Below are 13,725 nucleotides of genomic sequence, written 5' to 3'. Positions count from 1 at the left end.
CAAACAGTTAAAGACCCCACCGTGTCAAACAGTTAAAGATCCCACCGTGTCAAACAGTCAAACAGTTAAAGACCCCACCGTGTCAAACAGTTAAAGACCCCACCATGTCAAACAGTTAAAGACCCCACCGTGTCAAACAGTTAAAGATCCCACCGTGTCAAACAGTTAAAGACCCCACCGTGTCAAACAGTTAAAGACCCCACCGTGTCAAACAGTTAAAGACCCCACCGTGTCAAACAGTTAAAGATCCCACCGTGTCAAACAGTTAAAGATCCCACCGTGTCAAACAGTCAAACAGTTAAAGACCCCACCGTGTCAAACAGTTAGAGACCCCACCGTGTCAAACAGTTAGAGACCCCACCGTGTCAAACAGTTAAAGATCCCACCGTGTCAAACAGTTAAAGATCCCACCGTGTCCAACAGTTAAAGATCCCACCGTGTCCAACAGTTAAAGATCCCACCGTGTCAAACAGTTAAAGACCCCACCGTGTCAAACAGTTAAAGACCCCACCGTGTCAAACAGTTAAAGATCCCACCGTGTCCAACAGTTAAAGACCCCACCGTGTCAAACAGCCTACCAGTTAAAGACCCCACCGTGTCAAACAGTTAAAGACCCCACCGTGTCAAACAGCCGACCAGTTAAAGACCCCACCGTGTCAAACAGTTAAAGACCCCACCGTGTCAAACAGTTAAAGATCCCACCGTGTCAAACAGTCAAACAGTTAGAGACCCCACCGTGTCAAACAGTTAAAGATCCCACCGTGTCAAACAGTTAAAGACCCCACCGTGTCAAACAGCCGACCAGTTAAAGACCCCACCGTGTCAAACAGTTAAAGACCCCACCGTGTCAAACAGTTAAAGACCCCACCGTGTCAAACAGTTAAAGACCCCACCGTGTCAAACAGTTAAAGACCCCACCGTGTCAAACAGTTAAAGATCCCACCGGGTCAAACAGTTAAAGATCCCACCGGGTCAAACAGTTAAACAGTTAAAGACCCCACCGTGTCAAACAGTTAAAGATCCCACCGTGTCAAACAGCCGACCAGTTAAAGACCCCACCGTGTCAAACAGCCGACCAGTTAAAGACCCCACCGTGTCAAACAGTTAAAGACCCCACCGTGTCAAACAGTTAAAGATCCCACCGTGTCAAACAGTTAAAGACCCCACCGTGTCAAACAGTTAAAGATCCCACCAGGTCAAACAGTTAAACAGTTAAAGACCCCACCGTGTCAAACAGTTAAAGACCCCACCGTGTCAAACAGTTAAAGACCCCACCGTGTCAAACAGTTAAAGACCCCACCGTGTCAAACAGTTAAAGACCCCACCGTGTCAAACAGTTAAAGACCCCACCGTGTCAAACAGTTAAAGACCCCACCGTGTCAAACAGTTAGAGACCCCACCGTGTCCAACAGTTAAAGATCCCACCGTGTCAAACAGTTAAAGACCCCACCGTGTCAAACAGTTAAACAGTTAAAGACCCCACCGTGTCAAACAGTTAAAGACCCCACCGTGTCAAACAGTTAAACAGTTAGAGACCCCACCGTGTCAAACAGTTAAAGACCCCACCGTGTCAAACAGTTAAAGATCCCACCGTGTCAAACAGTTAAAGACCCCACCGTGTCAAACAGTTAAAGACCCCACCGTGTCAAACAGTTAAAGATCCCACCGTGTCAAACAGTTAAAGACCCCACCGTGTCAAACAGTTAAAGACCCCACGGTGTCAAACAGTTAAAGACCCCACCGTGTCAAACAGTTAAAGACCCCACCGTGTCAAACAGTTAAAGATCCCACCGTGTCAAACAGTTAAAGACCCCACCGTGTCAAACAGTTAAAGACCCCACCGTGTCAAACAGTTAAAGACCCCACCGTGTCAAACAGTTAAAGACCCCACCGTGTCAAACAGTTAAAGATCCCACCGTGTCAAACAGTTAGAGACCCCACCATGTCAAACAGTTAAAGACCCCACCGTGTCAAACAGTTAAAGATCCCACCGTGTCAAACAGTTAAAGACCCCACGGTGTCAAACAGTTAAAGACCCCACGGTGTCAAACAGTTAAAGACCCCACCGTGTCAAACAGTTAAAGACCCCACCGTGTCAAACAGTTAAAGATCCCACCGTTTCAAACAGCCGACCAGTTAAAGACCCCACCGTGTCAAACAGTTAAAGACCCCACCGTGTCAAACAGTTAAAGACCCCACCGTGTCAAACAGTTAAAGACCCCACCGTGTCAAACAGTTAAAGACCCCACCGTGTCAAACAGTTAAAGACCCCACCGTGTCAAACAGTTAAAGATCCCATCGTGTCAAACAGTTAAAGACCCCACCGTGTCAAACAGTTAGAGACTCCACCGTGTCAAACAGTTAAAGACCCCACCGTGTCAAACAGTTAAAGACCCCACCGTGTCAAACAGTTAAAGACCCCACCGTGTCAAACAGTTAAAGATCCCACCGCTTCAAACAGCCGACCAGTTAAAGACCCCACCGTGTCAAACAGTTAAAGACCCCACCGTGTCAAACAGTTAAAGACCCCACCGTGTCAAACAGTTAAAGACCCCACCGTGTCAAACAGTTAAACAGTTAAAGACCCCACCGTGTCAAACAGTTAAAGATCCCACCGTGTCAAACAGTAAAAGACCCCACCTTGTCAAAGAGTTAAAGACCCCACCGTGTCAAACAGTTAAAGACCCCACCGTGTCAAACAGTTAAAGACCCCACCGTGTCAAACAGTTAAAGACCCCACCGTGTCAAACAGCCGACCAGTTAAAGACCCCACCGTGTCAAACAGTTAAAGATCCCACCGTGTCAAACAGTCAAACAGTTAAAGACCCCACCGTGTCAAACAGTTAAAGACCCCACCGTGTCAAACAGTTAAAGACCCCACCGTGTCAAACAGTTAAAGACCCCACCGTGTCAAACAGTTAAAGACCCCACCGTGTCAAACAGTTAGAGACCCCACCGTGTCAAACAGTTAAACAGTTAAAGACCCCACCGTGTCAAACAGTTAAAGACCCCACCGTGTCAAACAGTTAAAGACCCCACCGTGTCAAACAGTTAAAGACCCCACCGTGTCAAACAGTTAAAGACCCCACCGTGTCAAACAGTTAAAGACCCCACCGTGTCAAACAGTTAAAGACCCCACCGTGTCAAACAGTTAAAGACCCCACCGTGTCAAACAGTTAAAGATCCCACCATGTCAAACAGTTAAAGACCCCACCGTGTCAAACAGTTAAAGATCCCACCGTGTCAAACAGTTAAAGACCCCACCGTGTCAAACAGTTAAAGATCCCACCGTGTCAAACAGTTAAAGACCCCACCGTGTCAAACAGTTAAAGATCCCACCGTGTCAAACAGTTAAAGACCCCACCGTGTCAAACAGTTAAAGATCCCACCGTGTCAAACATTCAAACAGTTAAAGACCCCACCGTGTCAAACAGTTAGAGACCCCACCGTGTCAAACAGTTAGAGACCCCACCGTGTCAAACAGTTAGAGACCCCACCGTGTCAAACAGTTAGAGACCCCACCGTGTCAAACAGTTAGAGACCCCACCGTGTCAAACAGTTAGAGACCCCACCGTGTCAAACAGTTAGAGACCCCACCGTGTCAAACAGTTAGAGACCCCACCGTGTCAAACATTTAGAGACCCCACCGTGTCAAACAGTTAGAGACCCCACCGTGTCAAACAGTTAGAGACCCCACCGTGTCAAACAGTTAAAGACCCCACCGTGTCAAACAGTTAAAGACCCCACCGTGTCAAACAGTTAAAGACCCCACCGTGTCAACCAGTTAAAGACCCCACCGTGTCAAACAGCTGACCAGTTAAAGACCCCACCGTGTCAAACAGTTAGAGACCCACCGTGTCAAACAGTTAAAGATCCCACCGTGTCAACCAGTTAAAGACCCCACCGTGTCAACCAGTTAAAGACCCCACCGTGTCAAACAGTTAAAGACCCCACCTTGTCAACCAGTTAAAGACCCCACCGTGTCAAACAGCTGACCAGTTAAAGACCCCACCGTGTCAAACAGTTAGAGACCCACCGTGTCAAACAGTTAGAGACCCACCGTGTCAAACAGTTAAAGATCCCACCGTGTCAAACAGCTGACCAGTTAAAGACCCCACCGTGTCAACCAGTTAGAGACCCCACCGTGTCAACCAGTTAAAGACCCCACCGTGTCAAACAGTTAAAGACCCCACCGTGTCAAACAGTTAAAGACCCCACCGTGTCAAACAGTTAAAGACCCCACCGTGTCAAACAGCTGACCAGTTAAAGACCCCACCGTGTCAACCAGTTAGAGACCCCACCGTGTCAACCAGTTAAAGACCCCACCGTGTCAAACAGTTAGAGACCCCACCGTGTCAAACAGTTAAAGATCCCACCGTGTCAAACAGCTGACCAGTTAAAGACCCCACCGTGTCAAACAGTTAGAGACCCCGTGTCAAACAGTTAAAGACCCCACCGTGTCAAACAGTTAAAGACCCCACCGTGTCAAACAGTTAAAGACCCCACCGTGTCAAACAGTTAAACAGTTAGAGACCCCACCGTGTCAAACAGTTAAAGACCCCACCGTGTCAAACAGTTAAAGATCCCACCGTGTCAAACAGTTAAAGACCCCACCGTGTCAAACAGTTAAAGACCCCACCGTGTCAAACAGTTAAACAGTTAGAGACCCCACCGTGTCAAACAGTTAAAGACCCCACCGTGTCAAACAGTTAAAGATCCCACCGTGTCAAACAGTTAAAGACCCCACCGTGTCAAACAGTTAAAGACCCCACCGTGTCAAACAGTTAAAGATCCCACCGTGTCAAACAGTTAAAGACCCCACCGTGTCAAACAGTTAAAGACCCCACCGTGTCAAACAGTTAGAGACCCCACCGTGTCCAACAGTTAAAGATCCCACCGTGTCAAACAGTTAAAGACCCCACCGTGTCAAACAGTTAGAGACCCCACCGTGTCAAACAGTTAAACAGTTAAAGACCCCACCGTGTCAAACAGTTAAAGACCCCACCGTGTCAAACAGTTAAAGACCCCACTGTGTCAAACAGTTAAACAGTTAGAGACCCCACCGTGTCAAACAGTTAAAGACCCCACCGTGTCAAACAGTTAAAGATCCCACCGTGTCAAACAGTTAAAGACCCCACCATGTCAAACAGTTAAAGACCCCACCGTGTCAAACAGTTAAAGATCCCACCGTGTCAAACAGTTAGAGACCCCACCGTGTCAAACAGTTAAAGATCCCACCGTGTCAAACAGTTAAAGATCCCACCGTGTCAAACAGTTAGAGACCCCACCGTGTCAAACAGTTAAAGACCCCACCGTGTCAAACAGTTAAAGACCCCACCGTGTCAAACAGTTAAAGACCCCACCGTGTCAAACAGTTAAAGACCCCACCGTGTCAAACAGTTAAAGATCCCACCGCTTTCAAACAGCCGACCAGTTAAAGACCCCACCGTGTCAAACAGTTAAAGACCCCACCGTGTCAAACAGTTAAAGACCCCACCGTGTCAAACAGTTAAAGACCCCACCGTGTCAAACAGTTAAACAGTTAAAGACCCCACCGTGTCAAACAGTTAAAGATCCCACCGTGTCAAACAGTTAAAGACCCCACCGTGTCAAACAGTTAAAGACCCCACCGTGTCAAACAGTTAAAGACCCCACCGTGTCAAACAGTTAAAGACCCCACCGTGTCAAACAGCCGACCAGTTAAAGACCCCACCGTGTCAAACAGTTAAAGATCCCACCGTGTCAAACAGTCAAACAGTTAAAGACCCCACCGTGTCAAACAGTTAAAGACCCCACCGTGTCAAACAGTTAAAGACCCCACCGTGTCAAACAGTTAAAGACCCCACCGTGTCAAACAGTTAAAGACCCCACCGTGTCAAACAGTTAAAGACCCCACCGTGTCAAACAGTTAAAGACCCCACCGTGTCAAACAGTTAGAGACCCCACCGTGTCAAACAGTTAAACAGTTAAAGACCCCACCGTGTCAAACAGTTAAAGATCCCACCGTGTCAAACAGTCAAACAGTTAAAGACCCCACCGTGTCAAACAGTTAAAGACCCCACCGTGTCAAACAGTTAAAGACCCCACCGTGTCAAACAGTTAGAGACCCCACCGTGTCCAACAGTTAAAGATCCCACCGTGTCAAACAGTTAAAGACCCCACCGTGTCAAACAGTTAAACAGTTAAAGACCCCACCGTGTCAAACAGTTAAAGACCCCACCGTGTCAAACAGTTAAAGACCCCACCGTGTCAAACAGTTAAAAACCCCACCGTGTCAAACAGTAAAAGACCCCACCGTGTCAAACAGTTAAAGATCCCACCGTGTCAAACAGTTAAAGACCCCACCGTGTCAAACAGTTAAAGACCCCACCGTGTCAAACAGTTAAAGACCCCACCGTGTCAAACAGTTAAAGATCCCACCGTGTCAAACAGTTAAAGACCCCACCGTGTCAAACAGTTAAAGACCCCACCGTGTCAAACAGTTAAAGATCCCACCGTGTCAAACACTCAAACAGTTAAAGACCCCACCGTGTCAAACAGTTAGAGACCCCACCGTGTCAAACAGTTAGAGACCCCACCGTGTCAAACAGTTAGAGACCCCACCGTGTCAAACAGTTAGAGACCCCACCGTGTCAAACAGTTAGAGACCCCACCGTGTCAAACAGTTAGAGACCCCACCGTGTCAAACAGTTAGAGACCCCACCGTGTCAAACAGTTAAAGACCCCACCGTGTCAAACAGCTGACCAGTTAAAGACCCCACCGTGTCAAACAGTTAGAGACCCACCGTGTCAAACAGTTAGAGACCCACCGTGTCAAACAGTTAAAGATCCCACCGTGTCAAACAGCTGACCAGTTAAAGACCCCACCGTGTCAACCAGTTAGAGACCCCACCGTGTCAACCAGTTAAAGACCCCACCGTGTCAAACAGTTAAAGACCCCACCGTGTCAAACAGTTAAAGACCCCACCGTGTCAAACAGTTAAAGACCCCACCGTGTCAAACAGTTAAAGACCCCACCGTGTCAAACAGCTGACCAGTTAAAGACCCCACCGTGTCAAACAGTTAGAGACCCCACCGTGTCAACCAGTTAAAGACCCCACCGTGTCAAACAGTTAGAGACCCCACCGTGTCAAACAGTTAAAGATCCCACCGTGTCAAACAGCTGACCAGTTAAAGACCCCACCGTGTCAAACAGTTAGAGACCCCACCGTGTCAAACAGTTAAAGATCCCACCGTGTCAAACATTCAAACAGTTAAAGACCCCACCGTGTCAAACAGTTAAAGACCCCACCGTGTCAAACAGTTAAAGACCCCACCGTGTCAAACAGTTAAAGACCCCACCGTGTCAAACAGCTGACCAGTTAAAGACCCCACCGTGTCAAACAGTTAAAGATCCCACCGTGTCAAACAGCTGACCAGTTAAAGACCCCACCGTGTCAAACAGTTAGAGACCCCACCGTGTCAAACAGTTAAAGATCCCACCGTGTCAAACATTCAAACAGTTAAAGACCCCACCGTGTCAAACAGTTAAAGACCCCACCGTGTCAAACAGTTAAAGACCCCACCGTGTCAAACAGTTAAAGACCCCACCGTGTCAAACAGTTAAAGATCCCACCGTGTCAAACAGTTAAAGACCCCACCGTGTCAAACAGTTAAAGACCCCACGGTGTCAAACAGTTAAAGACCCCACGGTGTCAAACAGTTAAAGACCCCACCGTGTCAAACAGTTAAAGACCCCACCGTGTCAAACAGTTAAAGACCCCACCGTGTCAAACAGTTAAAGATCCCACCGTTTCAAACAGCCGACCAGTTAAAGACCCCACCGTGTCAAACAGTTAAAGACCCCACCGTGTCAAACAGTTAAACAGTTAAAGACCCCACCGTGTCAAACAGTTAAAGACCCCACCGTGTCAAACAGTTAGAGACCCCACCGTGTCAAACAGTTAGAGACCCCACCGTGTCAAACAGCCGACCAGTTAAAGACCCCACCGTGTCAACCAGTTAAAGACCCCACCGTGTCAAACAGTTAAAGACCCCACCGTGTCAAACAGTTAAAGACCCCACCGTGTCAAACAGTTAAAGACCCCACCGTGTCAAACAGTTAAAGACCCCACCGTGTCAAACAGCTGACCAGTTAAAGACCCCACCGTGTCAAACAGTTAGAGACCCCACCGTGTCAACCAGTTAAAGACCCCACCGTGTCAAACAGTTAGAGACCCCACCGTGTCAAACAGTTAAAGATCCCACCGTGTCAAACAGCTGACCAGTTAAAGACCCCACCGTGTCAAACAGTTAGAGACCCCACCGTGTCAAACAGTTAAAGATCCCACCGTGTCAAACATTCAAACAGTTAAAGACCCCACCGTGTCAAACAGTTAAAGACCCCACCGTGTCAAACAGTTAAAGACCCCACCGTGTCAAACAGTTAAAGACCCCACCGTGTCAAACAGTTAAAGACCCCACCGTGTCAAACAGCTGACCAGTTAAAGACCCCACCGTGTCAAACAGTTAAAGATCCCACCGTGTCAAACAGCTGACCAGTTAAAGACCCCACCGTGTCAAACAGTTAGAGACCCCACCGTGTCAAACAGTTAAAGATCCCACCGTGTCAAACATTCAAACAGTTAAAGACCCCACCGTGTCAAACAGTTAAAGACCCCACCGTGTCAAACAGTTAAAGACCCCACCGTGTCAAACAGTTAAAGACCCCACCGTGTCAAACAGTTAAAGATCCCACCGTGTCAAACAGTTAAAGACCCCACCGTGTCAAACAGTTAAAGACCCCACGGTGTCAAACAGTTAAAGACCCCACGGTGTCAAACAGTTAAAGACCCCACCGTGTCAAACAGTTAAAGACCCCACCGTGTCAAACAGTTAAAGACCCCACCGTGTCAAACAGTTAAAGATCCCACCGTTTCAAACAGCCGACCAGTTAAAGACCCCACCGTGTCAAACAGTTAAAGACCCCACCGTGTCAAACAGTTAAACAGTTAAAGACCCCACCGTGTCAAACAGTTAAAGACCCCACCGTGTCAAACAGTTAGAGACCCCACCGTGTCAAACAGTTAGAGACCCCACCGTGTCAAACAGCCGACCAGTTAAAGACCCCACCGTGTCAAACAGTTAAAGACCCCACCGTGTCAAACAGTTAAACAGTTAAAGATCCCACCGTGTCAAACAGTTAAAGACCCCACCGTGTCAAACAGTTAAAGATCCCACCGTGTCAAACAGTTAAAGACCCCACCGTGTCAAACAGTTAAAGATCCCACCGTGTCAAACATTCAAACAGTTAAAGACCCCACCGTGTCAAACAGTTAGAGACCCCACCGTGTCAAACAGTTAGAGACCCCACCGTGTCAAACAGTTAGAGACCCCACCGTGTCAAACAGTTAGAGACCCCACCGTGTCAAACAGTTAGAGACCCCACCGTGTCAAACAGTTAGAGACCCCACCGTGTCAAACAGTTAGAGACCCCACCGTGTCAAACAGTTAGAGACCCCACCGTGTCAAACATTTAGAGACCCCACCGTGTCAAACAGTTAGAGACCCCACCGTGTCAAACAGTTAGAGACCCCACCGTGTCAAACAGTTAAAGACCCCACCGTGTCAAACAGTTAAAGACCCCACCGTGTCAAACAGTTAAAGACCCCACCGTGTCAACCAGTTAAAGACCCCACCGTGTCAAACAGCTGACCAGTTAAAGACCCCACCGTGTCAAACAGTTAGAGACCCACCGTGTCAAACAGTTAAAGATCCCACCGTGTCAACCAGTTAAAGACCCCACCGTGTCAACCAGTTAAAGACCCCACCGTGTCAAACAGTTAAAGACCCCACCTTGTCAACCAGTTAAAGACCCCACCGTGTCAAACAGCTGACCAGTTAAAGACCCCACCGTGTCAAACAGTTAGAGACCCACCGTGTCAAACAGTTAGAGACCCACCGTGTCAAACAGTTAAAGATCCCACCGTGTCAAACAGCTGACCAGTTAAAGACCCCACCGTGTCAACCAGTTAGAGACCCCACCGTGTCAACCAGTTAAAGACCCCACCGTGTCAAACAGTTAAAGACCCCACCGTGTCAAACAGTTAAAGACCCCACCGTGTCAAACAGTTAAAGACCCCACCGTGTCAAACAGCTGACCAGTTAAAGACCCCACCGTGTCAACCAGTTAGAGACCCCACCGTGTCAACCAGTTAAAGACCCCACCGTGTCAAACAGTTAGAGACCCCACCGTGTCAAACAGTTAAAGATCCCACCGTGTCAAACAGCTGACCAGTTAAAGACCCCACCGTGTCAAACAGTTAGAGACCCCGTGTCAAACAGTTAAAGACCCCACCGTGTCAAACAGTTAAAGACCCCACCGTGTCAAACAGTTAAAGACCCCACCGTGTCAAACAGTTAAACAGTTAGAGACCCCACCGTGTCAAACAGTTAAAGACCCCACCGTGTCAAACAGTTAAAGATCCCACCGTGTCAAACAGTTAAAGACCCCACCGTGTCAAACAGTTAAAGACCCCACCGTGTCAAACAGTTAAACAGTTAGAGACCCCACCGTGTCAAACAGTTAAAGACCCCACCGTGTCAAACAGTTAAAGATCCCACCGTGTCAAACAGTTAAAGACCCCACCGTGTCAAACAGTTAAAGACCCCACCGTGTCAAACAGTTAAAGATCCCACCGTGTCAAACAGTTAAAGACCCCACCGTGTCAAACAGTTAAAGACCCCACCGTGTCAAACAGTTAGAGACCCCACCGTGTCCAACAGTTAAAGATCCCACCGTGTCAAACAGTTAAAGACCCCACCGTGTCAAACAGTTAGAGACCCCACCGTGTCAAACAGTTAAACAGTTAAAGACCCCACCGTGTCAAACAGTTAAAGACCCCACCGTGTCAAACAGTTAAAGACCCCACTGTGTCAAACAGTTAAACAGTTAGAGACCCCACCGTGTCAAACAGTTAAAGACCCCACCGTGTCAAACAGTTAAAGATCCCACCGTGTCAAACAGTTAAAGACCCCACCATGTCAAACAGTTAAAGACCCCACCGTGTCAAACAGTTAAAGATCCCACCGTGTCAAACAGTTAGAGACCCCACCGTGTCAAACAGTTAAAGATCCCACCGTGTCAAACAGTTAAAGATCCCACCGTGTCAAACAGTTAAAGACCCCACCGTGTCAAACAGTTAAAGACCCCACGGTGTCAAACAGTTAAAGACCCCACCGTGTCAAACAGTTAAAGACCCCACCGTGTCAAACAGTTAAAGACCCCACCGTGTCAAACAGTTAGAGACCCCACCGTGTCAAACAGTTAAAGACCCCACCGTGTCAAACAGTTAAAGACCCCACCGTGTCAAACAGTTAAAGACCCCACCGTGTCAAACAGTTAGAGACCCCACCGTGTCAAACAGTTAGAGACCCCACCGTGTCAAACAGTTAGAGACCCCACCGTGTCAAACAGTTAGAGACCCCACCGTGTCAAACAGTTAGAGACCCCACCGTGTCAAACAGTTAGAGACCCCACCGTGTCAAACAGTTAGAGACCCCACCGTGTCAAACATTTAGAGACCCCACCGTGTCAAACAGTTAGAGACCCCACCGTGTCAAACAGTTAGAGACCCCACCGTGTCAAACAGTTAAAGACCCCACCGTGTCAAACAGTTAAAGACCCCACCGTGTCAAACAGTTAAAGACCCCACCGTGTCAACCAGTTAGAGACCCCACCGTGTCAAACAGTTAAAGACCCCACCGTGTCAAACAGTTAAAGACCCCACCGTGTCAAACAGTTAAAGACCCCACCGTGTCAAACAGTTAAAGACCCCACCGTGTCAAACAGTTAAAGATCCCACCGTTTCAAACAGCCGACCAGTTAAAGACCCCACCGTGTCAAACAGTTAAAGACCCCACCGTGTCAAACAGTTAAAGACCCCACCGTGTCAAACAGTTAAAGACCCCACCGTGTCAAACAGTTAAACAGTTAAAGACCCCACCGTGTCAAACAGTTAAAGATCCCACCGTGTCAAACAGTTAAAGACCCCACCGTGTCAAACAGTTAAAGACCCCACCGTGTCAAACAGTTAAAGACCCCACCGTGTCAAACAGTTAAAGACCCCACCGTGTCAAACAGCCGACCAGTTAAAGACCCCACCGTGTCAAACAGTTAAAGATCCCACCGTGTCAAACAGTCAAACAGTTAAAGACCCCACCGTGTCAAACAGTTAAAGACCCCACCGTGTCAAACAGTTAAAGACCCCACCGTGTCAAACAGTTAAAGACCCCACCGTGTCAAACAGTTAAAGACCCCACCGTGTCAACCAGTTAAAGACCCCACCGTGTCAAACAGCTGACCAGTTAAAGACCCCACCGTGTCAAACAGTTAGAGACCCACCGTGTCAAACAGTTAAAGATCCCACCGTGTCAACCAGTTAAAGACCCCACCGTGTCAACCAGTTAAAGACCCCACCGTGTCAAACAGTTAAAGACCCCACCTTGTCAACCAGTTAAAGACCCCACCGTGTCAAACAGCTGACCAGTTAAAGACCCCACCGTGTCAAACAGTTAGAGACCCACCGTGTCAAACAGTTAGAGACCCACCGTGTCAAACAGTTAAAGATCCCACCGTGTCAAACAGCTGACCAGTTAAAGACCCCACCGTGTCAACCAGTTAGAGACCCCACCGTGTCAACCAGTTAAAGACCCCACCGTGTCAAACAGTTAAAGACCCCACCGTGTCAAACAGTTAAAGACCCCACCGTGTCAAACAGTTAAAGACCCCACCGTGTCAAACAGCTGACCAGTTAAAGACCCCACCGTGTCAACCAGTTAGAGACCCCACCGTGTCAACCAGTTAAAGACCCCACCGTGTCAAACAGTTAGAGACCCCACCGTGTCAAACAGTTAAAGATCCCACCGTGTCAAACAGCTGACCAGTTAAAGACCCCACCGTGTCAAACAGTTAGAGACCCCGTGTCAAACAGTTAAAGACCCCACCGTGTCAAACAGTTAAAGACCCCACCGTGTCAAACAGTTAAAGACCCCACCGTGTCAAACAGTTAAACAGTTAGAGACCCCACCGTGTCAAACAGTTAAAGACCCCACCGTGTCAAACAGTTAAAGATCCCACCGTGTCAAACAGTTAAAGACCCCACCGTGTCAAACAGTTAAAGACCCCACCGTGTCAAACAGTTAAACAGTTAGAGACCCCACCGTGTCAAACAGTTAAAGACCCCACCGTGTCAAACAGTTAAAGATCCCACCGTGTCAAACAGTTAAAGACCCCACCGTGTCAAACAGTTAAAGACCCCACCGTGTCAAACAGTTAAAGATCCCACCGTGTCAAACAGTTAAAGACCCCACCGTGTCAAACAGTTAAAGACCCCACCGTGTCAAACAGTTAGAGACCCCACCGTGTCCAACAGTTAAAGATCCCACCGTGTCAAACAGTTAAAGACCCCACCGTGTCAAACAGTTAGAGACCCCACCGTGTCAAACAGTTAAACAGTTAAAGACCCCACCGTGTCAAACAGTTAAAGACCCCACCGTGTCAAACAGTTAAAGACCCCACTGTGTCAAACAGTTAAACAGTTAGAGACCCCACCGTGTCAAACAGTTAAAGACCCCACCGTGTCAAACAGTTAAAGATCCCACCGTGTCAAACAGTTAAAGACCCCACCATGTCAAACAGTTAAAGACCCCACCGTGTCAAACAGTTAAAGATCCCACCGTGTCAAA

Source organism: Oncorhynchus masou, unplaced genomic scaffold (genome assembly GCF_036934945.1).
Source record: "Oncorhynchus masou masou isolate Uvic2021 unplaced genomic scaffold, UVic_Omas_1.1 unplaced_scaffold_1498, whole genome shotgun sequence".
In the NCBI taxonomy this organism is placed as follows: Eukaryota; Metazoa; Chordata; class Actinopteri; order Salmoniformes; family Salmonidae; genus Oncorhynchus; species Oncorhynchus masou.
This window is presented reverse-complemented; position numbering follows the sequence as displayed.